We start from the raw sequence: 16915 nt of genomic DNA on the forward strand, positions 1-16915 counted from the left end.
AGAGAGAGAGAGAGAGAGAGAGAGAGAGAGAGAGAGAGCATTAATATTGTGAGAGAATCATTGATTGTCTGCCTCCTGCACACCCCACACTGGGGATCAAGCTCACGGCAAACACAGGCTGGGAATTGAACCGTGACCTCCTGGTTCATAGGTCAGTACTCAACCACCAGTCACACTGGCCAGGCTGTTATTTTGTTTTTTTGATAGTGATCATCCTAATGGATGTGAAATAGTATATCATTATGCTTTTGATTTGTATTTACTGGATAGCTAGTGCTGTTAATTATCTTGTTATGTGTTTATTGGTTATTTGCATATTTTCTTTAAGGAAATGTCCATTGAAGTCCTTGGCTCAATTTTTACTAGTAATTGGGTTTTTTGTATTCTGGTGTTTCATTGCAGGACTTCTTTATATATTCTGGATATCAATCCCTTAACTGAGAAATATGTTCCCCAATTCCATAGGATTCCTATGAAACTCTGTTGATAGTATCCTTTAACCCACAAAAGTTTTAATTTTGAATCCAACTTATCTATTTTTCTTTCATTGTTTATGCTTTTGGTGTCATATCCAAGAAATCATTCCAAAGTCAATATTATGAAATTTTCCCCCTCTGTTTTCTTCTATGAAGTTTATAGTTTTAGCACTTACATGTAGGTCTTTGAACTCATTTGGGTAATTTTGTAGAAGGAAAGCTTTCTATCTTGCAAAATTGAGTGTGATGCTGGCTGAAGGATTTTCATATATGGCTTTTATTACATTGAGTTAGTTTACTTCTAGTCCTAATTTGTTAATGTTTTTATAGTAAAAGGTGTTGGATGTTTTTATGTATTGGATATTGGAATTTCCCTGTTTCTCTGTAAAATCAATACTGATTGTAGTTGGGTTTTTTTTAATGTATTTTTATTGATTTCAGAGTGGAAGGCAGAGGAAGAGAGAGTTGGAAACATCAGTGATAAGAGAGAATCATTGATTGGCTGCCTCCTCCACATCCCACACTGGGGATGGAGCCCATAACCAGGGCATGTGCCCTGCCCCGTAGTTGAACCATGATCTCCTGGTTCTTAGGTCAAAGCTCAACCTCTGAGCTATGCCAGCCAAGCTACTGGCTGTGGTCTCCCGTAACCTTGATTATGTTCATGTTTATCTTCCATATTAAGACACATATGCTATGAAAACTCCACTCCCTCTCTCTCCCTTTCCCCTGGAGGCTCTCTCTGGGCTCCACGGTTCGGTCTCACACCAAAAGGCATCTGGGATGTGGGGTGTGCCTCACCCTAAGAAACCAAAACTACACCCTTAGTTCTGCTTGACACTGAAGGGCTGGGAGATGTAGAGAAGGTAAGCATTAAATATTCAATTTGGAGACAGTCCCTTCATTTCTGGGTATTGTCTACACTATTTAATACTTTTTCTTTTCTTTTTTTAAAATTTTATTATTAATATTTTAATTTTTATTCAAATAAGAGCTGACAGTAAACCTTAAGTGTTTTTTACATTTCTGATTATGTGCTAAGAGACCAAGTTTTGCACTCAGGAATGATGAAAATATAAGGAAGAATCCTAGAAGAGCATAGTGCTCATTAGGTAGTATTCTAATTATTAACAAGAGTCTATAACTAAGCCAGTTAACAATGATGCATAAAGGTACCACAAACAAAATCAATCATGAGTCCTATACTGCAGAGAACTTTAGTTAAGGATTAATGTTCAGAATTCCAAAACTGAAGTTTAAATTTAAACCCTGTTATTAACACAGTGGCCTTAGAAAATTATTTCACTTCTTTTAACCTCAGCTTTCAGAACTGTAAAACCAATGCAAAAGGTCAATATTTGCCTCATAGTGTTGTTTTAACTATTTAATAAGAACAGAAAGTGTTAGGTGAATAATAATGACTAGATAAAATAGCTATAAGTATTATTACTCTTACATAAGTCAATTTTTCTGTGAAAACATAGAGAAAATTAAATTACGTTGAAGGCTTTAGAGTGCCCACCAATCTGGACTATTTGTTTTGTAACTATCTGTCAATGATCATAAGAGGACCTAGTGAGAATCAGTATAACTGAAAATGCTAATCAGAAGACTAGTCAAAGTATAAGTCTTACTAACAATCATTTTCATTTGGATTTGTTTTCCTCTTATAAGACATTAATATATAAAAAAAGCCACTCCCCTAAATGAGCATCCGTTTACTACTGCTGATCGGGAAAGTGCCATGAGAATAAAACATAATCCTGGCCCAAATGTGTTCTGATTTCCAGGGTGACAACCAAAATGACTCCTGGATCTTTGCCCTGGCAATACTGCTGAGCAGCACCTTTGTGTACAATAGCATGAGGGCCATAGACCAGCAGGCCATGGACCAACTGCAGTATCCTTTTTGTGGTCCAGAACAGCATCAAAATCAGAGGGGAGATTAGTACCTAAATACCAGCTCCCTGAAGGTGAATCCTGGCGAATCAAGCACAATAAGAGAAAGTATGAAAAATAATTCAAGGGCAGGAAGAATTAACACTTGGGTTAGAAGCAAAGCCAAAACAAAGGTTTGGAATATGTGGGACTAATATGGCATGAGGGGCACTGTACTTTAACACCATTTTTCCTTAGTTTGCTACTCAGCTATGTGACAGAGCTGACAGATAAAATCAGGGCAAAATCTTCACCTGATGCAAAAGAGGTTGAGGATTCTGATGACTTTGTGAGATTCTTTCCAGATTTTGTGTGGACACTGAGAGATTTTTCCCTAGAATTGGTAGTAGATGGGCAACCCATCTCAGCAGATGAGTACCTGGAGAATTCACTCAAACTCAAGCACGGTAAAGGGGACTGAGAACTGATTATTGGGAATCACAAGCCATTAGAAACCATCATCTTTTATTTTTCTACTAGTGGCCCGATGCATGAAATTCATGCACAGGATGTGGAGGGGTGGAGGGGTGTCCCTCAGCCTGACCTGCACCCTCTCTAATCTAGGACCCCTCTGGGGATGTCTGGCTGCCAGTTTAGGCTCTGTTTGATTGGGCCTAAACTGGCAGTTGGACATCCCTCTCACAATCTGGGACTGCTGGCTCCTAACTTCTCACCTGCCTGCCTACTGATTGCACCTAACCACTCTGCCGCGGGCCTGGTTGCCCCCAAATGCACCCCCACACTGGTCTACTTGCACCCCACTACGCCCCTCTGCCAGCCTACTTGCCTCCAACTGCCCTTCTCTGCCAGCCTCATGACCCACAACTATCCTCCGCTGCTGGCATGATGGCCCCCAGCTGCCCTCCCCTACCGGCCTCATGGCCCCCAACTACCTTCCCCTGCTGGCCTCATGGCTCCCAACTGCCTTCCCCTGCTGGCCTCATGGCTCTCTACTGCCCTTCCTGGCCAGTCTCCTGGAAGGTCTCCCGGTCTAATTAGCATATTACTCTCTTATTAGTAAAGACTTAGTGTTTTTACATGTATACTTTTCTACTTCTTCTCAGCTGCCTAGTTCTAAGAATTAATGCTTTTTTAATATTTAAGTTCATAGATTTGCTTTTGAATTATCTTCCCCCCTCTTCCAAGAACAAGTTTCTTTTTCTTTCACCTTTCCCTGCACTGTTATCTGATTGATTTTTATTTCCCTGGTTAGGGCTTGTGATGCTGTAATTCGCCAGAGAATATGGAGTAGAATGGGCATTTATATAATGAGAATAGATGAGTGCTTAACAATGCACTAGCCAGGTGTTTACAAACTATGGCTCACAGGCAAATGATGGCCAATGCAGCCTGCGAACTATCCTACAAATAGGTTTTACTGGATGAATACTATGTAGATTGTCCACGGATGCTTTCATGCTATAATAGCAGAATTGAATACTTGGAAAAGAAACCACCTGATCTGCAAAGACTAATATATTTACCATTTGACCATTTACATAAAAAGTTTCCAAGCCCCTATATTAAGCAAAGCCATTTTTATTATCTTTCTCCAGGTACCAGTCCTAAATATGAAAATTTTAACCAGCCCCGACTTTGTATCCGAAATTTCTTCCCAAAGAAGAAATGCTTTATCTTTCATCAGCCCACTCATTGGAAGAAGCTATGCCAACTGGAGACAATGCATGATGATGAGCTGGAACCCGAATTTGTGGAAGAAACTGCTGATTTCTGTTCCTACATCTTTAGCAATTCCAAAGTCAAAACTCTTTCAGGAGGCATCCAGGTCAATGGACCCAGTGAGTCCACTTCCCGGTCATTACTCTCACTGTCAAGACTAAAGAAAGGTGGAATAGCATCCACCTAGTTTCATCTCTGAAAAGTGCAAATCTACTATTACTGTGGTATATTCCAGGTGACACAACATTTCTAACAGATTTTATTAATCAGAATTTGTGGATGAGAAAAGATAGAAAAAGACAAATAAAAAAGCTCTATTGGTTAAAATTGCCCTAATAAGCTGGACCTGTACTAATAAAAGACTAGGTACATCATGCTCTTGGGCGACATCATCATAAGATGCCGCCAACATGTCATCACAATATGGCCACCACAAGATATCTACCACAAAATATGTGCTAAAGATGGCTGACACAAGATAGCTGCCACATGATGGCCAGCAGGGGAGGGCAGTTGGGTGTTACCAGGACTGCAGAAGAGGACAGGAATGGGCAATCAGGCTAGCATGGGAGCAGTTAAGCATCAATCAGGCCAGCACGGGAGAGGTTAGGGGGCAATCAGGCTGGCAGAGAGGCAGGCAAGCAGTTAGGAGCCAGCAGTCCTGGATTGTAAGAAGGATATCCAACTGCCGGTTTAGTCCTGATCCCACAAGGTTGGAGAGGGTGCAGGCTGGGCTAAGGGACACCCCCCAACCACCCTCTGTGCACAAATTTCATGCACTAGGCTTCTAATCCCATGTAATAGCTACTAGACAAATGTAGTAGCTACATTTAACTAAAATTACATGTAGATTAATTAGAATTAAAGAAAATTAACAATTCTGATTACATGGCTAGTGGTTCCAATATTGCACATGACCATCATCAGAGAAAGTTCTCTTGGACAGTGTTCAGCTGGAATAAATAAAATGGAGGACTCCTTTTAAAATTTATTTCTAATTTTTAATCCTCACCCAAGGATGTTTTTCCATGAATTTGAGAGGGAGAGAGAAACATCGATGTGAGAGAGAAACATTAATCAGTTGCCTCCTGCATGCACCCCAACTGGGTATTGAACCCACAACCTATGTGTGTGCCCTGACCAGGAATAAAACCCACAACTTTTTGGTGCATGGGATGATGCTCCAACCAATAGAGACACCTGGCCAGGGCAGAGGTCTTCTTTTCATTTGTTTCACAAATATTGATTTTTTAAATGCTTACCATGGACCTGGACCAGAACTTATGATAGAGACATAAATGAGAGGTACATTTCCTATACTAATGGTGCTTAGGGGTAAACACATGCACTCAATAAACACAGGTCTATGTTGCCTACAACACAGGTTCTCACTGTTTGATATGTATCCAAACATCAAGGATCTCACCAGAGAAGAATTTAATTCAGTTGATCTGGAGGAGAGGTTGAGAGTCTGGATTTCTAGCAAACTTCCAGGTGATGCTAAGGACACAGATGCTGTGAGCCAAAAGAGTGTTGAGAGATATCATCAGATTTATAGAGGATGGACTGTTTCCTCACCCCACCTACAACAAACATTATCTTTTGTTCTCTATTTTTAGGGCTGGAGACTCTGGTACTGACCTATGTCGATGCCATCAGCAGTGGGGACCTGCCCTGCATGGAGAACGCAGTCCTGGCTTTGGCCCAAATAGAGAACTCGGCTGCAGTGAAAAAGGCCATGACCCACTATGACCAGCAGATGGCCAAGAAGGTTCAGCTGCCCACAGAAACCCTCCAAGAGCTCCTGGACCTGCACATGGCCAGTGAGAAAGAGGCCGTTGAAGTCTTCATGAAGAATTCCTTCAAGGATGTAGGCCATTTATTTCAAAAGGAATTAGGGGTAATTTTTTTTCTCATGTGTATATGGAATAGGGTCTCAGAAAGCAAAGTACTACTAGAAAAAAAATGGGTATTTGTCATGAGAGAAGGAATTCTTACTAGATTTCAAAATGAAAAAAAACCACTATTTGTCATTATTATTGTAAGAAGAACCAATTTTATTATGATTGACTTAAAGTTTGAACATTTTTTTCCTTTCATGCATAAACTAATACTATTTCTCATAATTTAATCAAATGAATGCAGGTAACAATCAAAGCTTTTCATCAAGTTACATGCTTGCTGTTATCAGACTAATTTCATATTATAGCCAAACACAAAGAAAGATGTTGACTTAGTGATCTTGAGCAAGCTTACATTGAGCCACATTTCTTCCATATGCAATCGCTGGTCCAATGTGAAAAGCAGAAGTTTCTTTCTAAAGGTGTAGTTGTGGGACTAGAGAATCTAGTCCTGACCTATGTCAATGACATCAGCAATGGGGACCTGCCCTGCATGGAGAACGCAGTCATGGCCTCGGCCCATATAGAGAACTCGGCCACAGTGCAAAAAGCTGTGGACCTCTATGACTGGCAGATGGGTAGCATCAATGCTAACATAAAGCCAGCAATCTCTGCCATGTACTTCACCTCCAAGGAGAAAGGGTCTTCAATAGAAAGACAGGATCAGGAGGAAGGATGTGGTCCTACTGAGGTGGCTGTAAGTTTTTACAGGGTTACAGACTGGTTTTTGAGAAGCCTTTCCAAAAATCCTGAGCTCAAGCTAACATATTCTCTGTACTCTTTCTACTTCCTATTTTCACATTAAAGGACCAGCTAGAAATAAGGCGAGATCACTTTTGTAAAGAGAATATGAAAGCATCATCAGATCGCTGCTCAGCTTTACTTAAGGATATCTTCCATTCTTTAGAAGAAGATATAAAGCAGGGTGTTTATTCTAAACCTGGAGGATATCAACTTTTAATGCAGACTATGAACGAGCTGAAGGAAAAGTATCTGCAAGAACCCAGGAAGGGAATACAGGTAACCAGCATTTATCTGTCTCTCTGTTGCTCCCGTCAACCCCACACTTCCCTTCCTCCGGGTCTCCCTCCACCTCCTTTCCTTGGATCTGCTCTCTCCATGATGGCTTCATTCCTCACCCCTATGGGACCACAGCACCAACAGCTCCAAATTAGAGCCTTCATCAGAGAACAGAGACTCTCAATCTATATTTATATCAATCTCTTACAAAGGATTCTGCTTCATAGGGTTCCAGGCTTGGCCCACCTGGAGCATGTGTTCACCCTGTGACAGGGGCCCCTTGAACAGCACAAGGACCAGGGCAAGCAAACAATTCCTACAGGGAAAGATGGGGGGCAAATAGTAATAAGCGATTCCTGCAATTTCCTATTACTAATGCCATTTTCTCTGGTTCCTAGAGTGAAGAAGTTCTTCAGACATACCTGAGCTCCAAGGAGTCTGTGATTGATGCAATTCTACAGACAGACCAGACTCTCACAGAAAAAGAAAAGGAGATTGAAGGTGAGGAGCAAGTCAAGAGACTAGATAGCCTCAACAGCTTTTAAAAGTTTAAATAATTTGGCTTGGGTAACCTGGGTTCCTTAAACAAGAGCCAGATGAGCAAAGATGCCTATTACTATCCAAAGTCAGTCTCACTGGGGCATAGGCAGTCATTAGCTACAATGACAGGAAAGTTCAGAAAGAAGAAAAAGCAAGGTGGTCAACCACATGAATTTGTTTTCTTCCTTTCCTCCTGGCAGTGCAACGTGTGAAAGCTGAATCTGCAGAGGCTGCAGCAAAAATGCTGGAGGAAATGCAAAAGAAAATTCAGCAGATGATGGAGGAGAAAGAAAAGAGTTATCAGGAACATGTGAAACAATTGACTGAGAAGATGGAGCAGGAGAGGGCCCAATTAACGGCAGAGCATGAGAAAGTTCTGGCTCTAAAACTTCAGGTATTAAATGGCATCACCTTGAGGTTTCTCTTTTTCTGATTAGTGTCCACTCTCCCTGACCTCTTTGTGTGTCTGTAAGAACCGAAACCTGGAAGGACATTGCTTGCCCCCCTGTACCTTTCAATCCCTGTCTGTTTGCCTGATTGGAGCCTGACTATGTTGGGTTATTTTAAAAAAAATTATATTCCTTTATCTCACATCCAGTCCTTCATCAGTACATTCCTCAATCGATAGTAGCTATTATCTTCCAGGCATTGCAAATATGTCTTATCTGTATCTCTTGCTTAATATTATATGAAGCAAGAATTGCTGTGTACCTATACCTTAGAAGAAGAAACAGAGGTTCAGAAAAGGTGAGGTTTTATAGGGTCACACAGATCGGTAAGATATCTGAACCTCCTTCAAACTTAGAGGAATCTATAATCACTGTTTTTCTGTCACACCTGGTATGACTTTGGTTCTAAGAGAACCTTTATGAGCAGAAAGACTCCTTGCCTCTCACACCTGTGTCTTACACTCCTGATTGCTATGCCCTACTCCTAGTTTGTGTAGTGAGTTATGTGCAGAAATCCAGTATGGACAGTTAAGGGCCTTGATGTCCTTAATTATATCCTGATGTTCTTGCCACCAAGCTGTGGAGGCTTAAATCAAATTCCCTGATCTAAGATTCAGAGACTTCCTTAGATTTTGAAAATATTTTATTTCTGTCATGTGTGTGTATATAAAAGTCTGAGTATAGGGGTGTGTGTGTGTGTGTGTGTGTGTGTGTGTATGTGTGTGTGTAAAAGAGTCGATAAGATTTAAAAACAAACATATGACTAAGATTTCCCACATGTGTTGTATAGAAGTAATGGGACTTATAACTTAAGTTTATCACTATATAAGAAGGTATAAGCCAAAATTTCTCTCAGCTAAAGGAAGCTCAAGAAAAGCAATCATGCAGCTAGGATGTCCAAGAGAAAGTATAATGAATATTTATGGTAGAGAAAATTTCAAGAAGAAATTAAATACTAAGAATGTGGATACTAGCTAGAAGTTGAGATTTGCTTACTGCTGTACTTTATTTACTCTTATTTGTCCCTTTTTAGGAACAGGCCAAGTTACAAAAGGAAGGATTCCAAAATGAGAGCAAACAACTTCAGAGAGCAATTGAGAGTCTCAAGGAGACCATGGCAGGACTCAAGGAGCCTTGTACATTAATCTAAAGACCTAAGGCAAAGAGCTTCCCTGGTCAGTCTACCCAAGGCATGACTCAAGCAGTTTTAGAATCTGGAAAAATGTCACAACTTGAGAAAAAGTGAGCTTCCTTAAGCTGATAAAAGAAATCTACAAAAAACCCTTCACCTAACATACTTAATGATAAAAAAATGGAAAGCTTTGCCCCTAACACAGTAATAAAGAAGGGTTGTGCAGTCTCCCAACACCTGTTAAACAGTATCATGAAAGGCTTCCTACAATATGGCAAAAGAGAGAAAGAAAGAAAGAAAGAAAGAAAGAAAGAAAGAAAGAAAGAAAGAAAGAAAGAGAATTGCCTTTATTCTCACACACTTTGATTATCCACATAGAAAAATCCCAGAGAATCTGCAACAAAAACAAAATCAGCAACAACAAAAACTCTTGGGACAAATATGTGAGTTTAACAGGGCTGTAAGATTCAAGGTCAATTCAGAAAAATCCACTTTCAACTGTATTTTCATATAAAAGCAATGGACTATTGCAAACCAAAAATTGCAAAACAATACAACTTACAATAGCTCTTTTTTTAAACAAAATGTAATACTTCTGTAGAAATATAACTAAACATGCACACAATCTTCTATGCTGAAAAACATTCTAAGACCAAGAGATTATGGGATCGATCATGATGTATGAATTTCCTTAGATTCCTACTCCCCTGTTGTTTTTGTGATGTTCCTTTTACTCATTGTAGAGAAGAAGTTTCAATACCCTTATTATTAGAGATATCCCTGACAAAAGCATATGCCTAGTATTTGTTAAGTTTCCCTGAGCACTAAAAATATGGCAGTTGTGGGGGGCAGAGGTGGTATGGAGGGGGTCAATGGGAAAAATGGGAGATAGCTGTAATACTATTTTATATAATAAAAGCCTAATATGCAAGTCGACCGGAATGACCAGTTGGTGTGGGGCAGGGCTGGTGAGCGGGCAGCACCAGGCCAGCCAAGGCAAGTGCCAGTGGGCAGAGGGAGGGGTCAGCGATTGTGGGGAGAGGGGCAGGGGGGGCGGTGGCAGAGGGGCAATGGGGGGGTGAGGCTGGCCACTCCCAGCACCATGCCCTGATTTGCCCCTAAGGGAGGCCAGACTACGGCTATGGCCAGTCCATGGGGGAGCAGGCCTAAGCCATCAGTTGGCTATCCGCTGAGGGCTCCTAGTTGGCAAGAGTATGCAGGCTGGGCTGAGGGACCCCCCAAGTGCACGGATTTTCTTGCATCGGGCCTCTAGTCAACAATAAAGATAAATTAAATATGTATATCCATTGTGTGTTAGGCTTTTATCCAAACAGAAAGAGGAAAAAATGTGGCTCAGAACTCAGTGCCACATAATATGCCTACTACACACACACACACAGACACACACACACACACACATACACACACACGCACAGACACACACACAGAGACACACTCTACCCTTCCCACTCACCATGAGTTCTTTAACAGACAGGATTTCATAGAACACAAGACAGGAAAAATTACTCAGAGTTTTTTCCCCCCAAACTATGTTCAAAACAGAGTCCCCAGGGAGTTAGATGAGGCTTCATGAATAGCAGCCATTGCTTAGGCTACAGGGATCATTCATTCAAAAAACTTTGGTTGAATACCTATCACATTCTGCCAAGGAGTGGGAATAGAGTTGTAGCCTTCTCTTAAGGAGCTCATAGTCTAGTGGTGAAGACAGAGATTAAATAATACAGAAAACTAATGCCCAAGAAATTGAGTGGAGAGGATTTCTGATTTAGGAAGGAGTTTCTCTAATCCCTCTACCCCAATATATCTGAAATGGCTCCTTAGTTTGTCTTAACCATATTTCCCTTTTCAGTCAATTAGTGGAAAAAAGAAATCCAATTTGGAAGGGAGAGATAGAAAGTGACAGTGCCTATCACCTGGCCCCAGAAAACCTATTTAATTAACATTGTGTCATGCTCACAGTGTCTCTCTTGAAGTTGATCCTTAAAGAAATGAAGAAATGAAGAAAGCAATGTGTTCCATCTAGTGGCCAATATTATTATTACTCTTCACAGAACTTCAATACCTTTTATCACCAGAGTTTATTGTTTGTCTCCCCCACTAGAACAGAAGTTGGCAGGAACATTACCTATTTTGTATATCATGGGCTCAGCCATCTAGAAGGGCTCCTGGAACCCACAATAAAAATTTTTAAACACACGAGTAAACAACTTAATGAAGAGTTTATCATCCCACCACCATTCCTCATGCTTCTCCCTGAAAGTTTAACATTTGATTGTTTAATGTCATATTAAATATTACAGGAATTGGATAGTTATCTAAATTCTTGTACTATTTAGAGTACAGTCTTCTCCCTCTCCCTCTCTGTCTCCATAAAGGATGTCTTCATTATTCCTTCTTTATAGACCTACAGAACCTAGTGTTGGTTTATGTTCCTGCCATTGCTCTGGGGATCTAGCTGACAGAAAGCATGTTGTGCTACCAGCAGCAGTGCCAAAAGGACATTGCACACTAGGACAAATTGAAGGAGCAAAGGGCAGTCCCCACTGAAACCCTCTAGGAGCTGAGAGCCTGCAGAAAGCCTTAAGAGAGAGGCCTCTAAAAGCTTTAGAGCTCCATCCTGCATGTGAACCAGGAAATCCGGAGGCGAAGCCACACTGAGAAAGGCAACATACCCTTCCTGAGAATGGCAATTCCTACCAGGTTCTAACAGGGATTCTCACCTGTGCAGTGACATATTCAAACACTATTAGCTGGACCCACACACCGAGTCCACGCCCTTTTAAAAATTGTTCAAGGACTATGAAAAATTTCTCACTGATTCAAGTAACGACTGCTAATATTAAATTGTTGTGAATCCACTCAAATGCGCATTGGATAGACAGACAGGAAGGCAGATAGATAAATAGATACATAGTTACCCTGGGCAGCCTTTCTGTGGCTAAATGTACAATGTCTATTACAATATTTGAAATATGTAATGTTTGTACAGCTATTATTACCTGGCTGGAAAGCATCAATTTACTTTCATAATACATACAAAGAAATGTTTCATTCAAAATAACAATATGCAATTGAAAAATGGATATAACTCTTTTTTGATAAACATAATTGTATATATTTATTATGTGAAATATGATTTTATCTCTTTACTCGAAACCCAGTACATGAAATTCATGCAGGGAGAGGGGGTTCCTTCAGCCCAGCCTGCACCCTCTCCAATTGGGGACCCCTTGTGGGACATCTGACTGCTGGTTTAGGCCCGATACCTGTGGGATTGGGCCTAAACTGGCAATCAGAGATGCCTCTTACAACTGCTGGCTCCTAACCGCCTACCTGCCTGCCTGCCTGATCACCCCTAACTACCTGTGCCTGCCTGCCTGATTGCCCCTAACTACCTGTGCCTGCCTGCCTGATTGCCCCTAACTACCTGTGCCTGCCTGCCTGATTGTCCCTAAACCCCTCTGCCTGCCTGCCTGATTGTCCCTAACCCCTCTGCCTGCCAGCCTGTCTGCCTAATCGCCCCTAACTGCCTGCCTTATCGCCCCCTAACTGCCCTCCCCTGCTGGCCTGATCTCGCCCCCAACTGCCCTTCCCTGCCAGCCTGATCTCACGCCCAACTACCTTCCCCTGTCAGCCTGATCTTGCCTCCAACTGCCCTCCCCTGCTGGCCTGATCTCGCCCCCAACTGCCCTTCCCTGCCAGCCTGATCTCACCCCCAACTAACTTCCCCTGTCAGCCTGATCTTGCCTCCAACTGCCCTGCCCTGCAGGCCTTATATCTCCCCCAACTATCCTTCCCTGCTGGCCAATTTGGTTCCAATTGGTCAGTTTCTATGCCAGCAGTGTCAAAAGCTCCAGCTCCTAGGCACCCATTGGCCCCTCACAGGTCACCCAGATTTGGTTCTGATTGGTTGGTTTCTATGCCAGTCAGTATGGTGGGGCCTATCTCTGAGCCTTATCAGAGAGGCAGAAGTGATCACCAGCCATCCCAGAGGACTCGAGAGAAAAAGAGGCACAGCTGCTGGCAAAGCCCAGAGAGAAAGAGATTGGCAATGTGTGATCAACAGCTGCCACGGAGGTTGAGGATCAGACTCTGCCTCTCTCTCTGGGCTTCTCTCTGGTAGTCCAGCAACCCAGCATGGGCTACAGGACTGACTTCTGGTGTTCAGTCGAGCCTTTGGTCATTCATTACGGACCCTGGGTTTTTATATTTTAGGATTATTTTTTAAATGCTTTTATTGATTTTTAGCGAGAGAAGAAGAGGAAGGGATAGAGAGATAGAAACATCAGTGATAGAGATACAAGGATTAGCTGCCTACTGGGGATCCAGCCCACAGCGCAGACATGTGGCTTCACCAGGAATCAATCTGATGACCTCTTGTTTCATGGGTTGTGTTTTGGGGGAGTTGGTGGAGTGATGAAAATTTCTTCATGATTATAGCGATGGTTACACAAATATATATAAAACCATTACATTGTACCTTTTGAATTTGTGAATTGTATGGCTTATAATCTATATCCCAATAAACCAGTCTGAGTTTTTTTTTTTTAAGAAGATTATGTAGCCTTCACTAATGTGCTGGTGGTGATTTAATCAATCTTGTCTTCTTCTGAGGACTCCTTTTTTCTCTCTAAGACTTTTTCTTTTCAATCTATCTCCAATTTCTAACTACTATTCATTATTATGTACAGCAGTATAGGTGACCAGGTTCCTGTCCTACCTTTGTATAATTCAACAACCATTTAATATATTTGCTGAACAAAGGTCATCTTCTAGGTGTCATCACTATAGAAAACCTTCCCAAATTAGCATATCCCCTCCATGCTCAGTGTAAGTCTCATCCATGAAGTTTGTGGAGGATTAGATCAGAATCTATGGTGAACTGAGCAAAAGGAATGGGATTGGTCCTGTATGTAAATTTTATTCACCTGTGAAAACCCCTTGCAGTCCTGTGTCTGTACTGTGTCTGTTCTAATAGAAACAGTATACCTACTTAATTGGGTACATTACTTTTCCTCCAAAGCCAAGGGATTAAGACATGATTTATTTACTATAAGAAATTATCTTTCTTACCTTCATTCCTTTTTTTTACTTCAGATTATTCTGTCTACCTGCATTTGATAATGAGACTTTAAATTATGGCAGGCTAGAGATAGGGGAAACCTTCCCTCTAGAAAACACCTAGAAATGCCAAAAGAAATATTACTAACATTTTGAAATGTATAGCTGTGTTTGCAAGAACATAAAGTTGAAAGAATCAAATATAGAAAATGAGAAGAAAATCATGGTAGTACCTGGAAGCTGAAGCTGTGACCATTCCTAAGCGTGTGCCCATCTTTGACTCTTAATGACCATAAGAAGAGCAGAGGAGGAAGTCTTCGTGCTGAGATTGGTAGGTTTTACTCATTGGAAACTTAGAATGAACTGGATATCCTCCCAGGAAAGACTAGGCTAATAAATATCTGTCTACAGCAGAGGAAAAATTACCCGATTGACCTGCATTAGAATTTAAAAATAAAAGCTTTCCCTTACCTGAGCGTTGGATTGAACTTACCTACAATACAGGTATGGTTTCGGAAACTACTTAAAATGGGCTGGCGTGGATAGGGCCCCAGGGCACCTGGAAGCAGCAAGTCCTTTTTGTAAGGCTGTGTTCAACTTGGACTCAGATGATTCCCACCGAATAGTCCAGAGAAACATGGGGCCAAAACGCAAACTCAAACAAGGGTGCAACCCCACACAAGCAAGAGGTAGAAAGTAACAAACAAATGACAGAAAGATACAGCAGGATCAGACACTGTAATTTTGAGCTCAGGTTATAAAATAAAATGTTTACACTGTTTAATAATATAAGAAAGAATACTTCAAGAGACAAGATGTCATAAAACACTATAAAGCAGAGTTTGGAAAGAAAAATTTTTAAGCACAAAAGGTTTTTCTTGAATGGATAATATAATTAACCTTTACAATATGACAGTAACTTTCATTGTGATAGTTATGTTAATTGTTGACTGTTAACTATCACATACCCACCTAAGTAAAAGAAGTATGTGTCCACCATTTTACTTTTTATCCAATCCCAGAAGTTTCCCCACTTTGCTTTCTCCCGTCTCCCTAATCTATCACCAGTGCATTACATGTAACCCACTTACGTCTCCACCTTTGATTGTAATGTTGAAAACAAGGTGAAAAACTGCCATTCCCTTTAGCACTATCCCAATACATTCTGCTTCCCAGCAATTGTCAACAGTTTGGCTCAAAAAAACTCAAAGAAATTCTCTACAGGTTTGAATGTTTATAAGTTAACAAATCACAAGTCTTTAATACAGTTCAAAACTCACTGGTGACCTGGCTGGTGTGGCTCAATGGTTGAATATCAACCTATGAACCAGGAGGTTGCAGTTCAATTCCCAGTCAGGGCACTTGCCTGGGTTGCCAGCTTGATCCCTAATAGGGGACATGCAGGAGGCAGCTAATCAATGATTCTCTCTCATCACTGATGTTTCTATCTCTCTCTCCCTCCCATTCCTCTCTGAAACCAATAAAAATATATTTAAAAAAGCAACAACTCATTAGTGGAGATCCATCACTAAATTATCAAAAATGTCTGTTTATTTTTTTAAACTCGAATGCATAGGTATCTTACCTAATAATAGACAAACATTTAAATTGACCGTACCTTCACTATGCTAACCAGCCAATCAGGAGAGTATGCAAATTAACCCCAGTTAATTTGCATAGGTAGGCTCCAAGCCAAGGAGTAAAGCCTGATGGCTCCCGGTGGAGCAGCGAAGCCCAACGGAAGCCCTGTGTGTTTATGTCTCCCGTCAGGCCCCAGCAGCTCCAAGCCCCGCCACCTGGGTGCTGGGGCTGCTGGGGGCCAGATTGGAAACACAAACACTCAGGGGAGCCCGGCACCCAGCAGCCCCAAGCCACTCCAGCAGGCCTATCGTGGACCCGGCCTGGAACCACGGGGCCAAGCAGCAAGGCACAACCCACCCAATCCTGCGGGACAATTTAGGCAGTGTCTGGGAATGTGGACCAGGCCATGCGGCGGGGGGGCGAGCAGGAAGGCATGACCCGCCCACTCCAGCAGGCTAATGCAGCCCAGCCTCTCTGCCGCCACAGCCTTAGCAGCTGCAGTGTTCGGACCCAGGCCCCCAGCCTGCCCTGGGCTCTGCTCAAGGAGGGGCTGGGGGCCTGGGGTTTATTAAACTTTACTGGAGCTACTCCCCACACCCCCAACCCCTGTCCCAGAACCACACTGCCTGCAGCAAGGCGCTCCAGCAGCATCCTGACAGGTGGGCTGCGGGAGAGCCATGGAAGGGTGGGGCTGCCAGAGCCAAGCTCCCCGTGGGTCTGAGGAGAGAGCCTGAAGGCAGAGGAAGCTCCGGCAAAGCATCAGGCCAGGAGCCATGGCCATGGGTTCTGCAGGCATCCTGGGCAAGCGCCAAGGCTTCGGCGAAGTTGCTGGCCAGGAGGCAGGCAGCCCAAGGGGCGCAGAGCAGCGCCAAGGTGGGGTGCATGGAGGGGGCTCAGGCCTGGGCAGGGTGCTGGCAGGCAGGGATCTGCCTCACCTGTGGAGAGTGAGGTTCTGCAATGGCCCCAAGATGCAGGAAACTAGAGGCAATGACTGCCTGCATGGAAGGACGCCCCTGCCTGGGTGGAGGGGCGCTGGCTCACAGCCCTGAGGCGGGGGTGGAGGGGCGGTGCCACCTCAGTGGAGGAGCACCGCACTGCTGAGTACCCCACTGCGGC

At 42.5% G+C, this 16915-nt stretch overlaps 1 protein-coding gene and 1 pseudogene across 1 annotated transcript in view; both read left to right on the forward strand.

Moving 5' to 3' along the window:
• Positions 1–16915, forward strand: part of LOC102432009 (guanylate-binding protein 1-like) — a 208557-nt gene that overhangs the window by 4489 nt on the left and 187153 nt on the right. The window lies entirely within an intron of this gene.
• On the forward strand, positions 1222–9848 carry LOC102431074 (annotated as a pseudogene).

This window comes from Myotis lucifugus, unplaced genomic scaffold (assembly GCF_000147115.1).
Source record: "Myotis lucifugus unplaced genomic scaffold, Myoluc2.0 scaffold_126, whole genome shotgun sequence".
NCBI classification, from domain to species: domain Eukaryota; kingdom Metazoa; phylum Chordata; class Mammalia; order Chiroptera; family Vespertilionidae; genus Myotis; species Myotis lucifugus.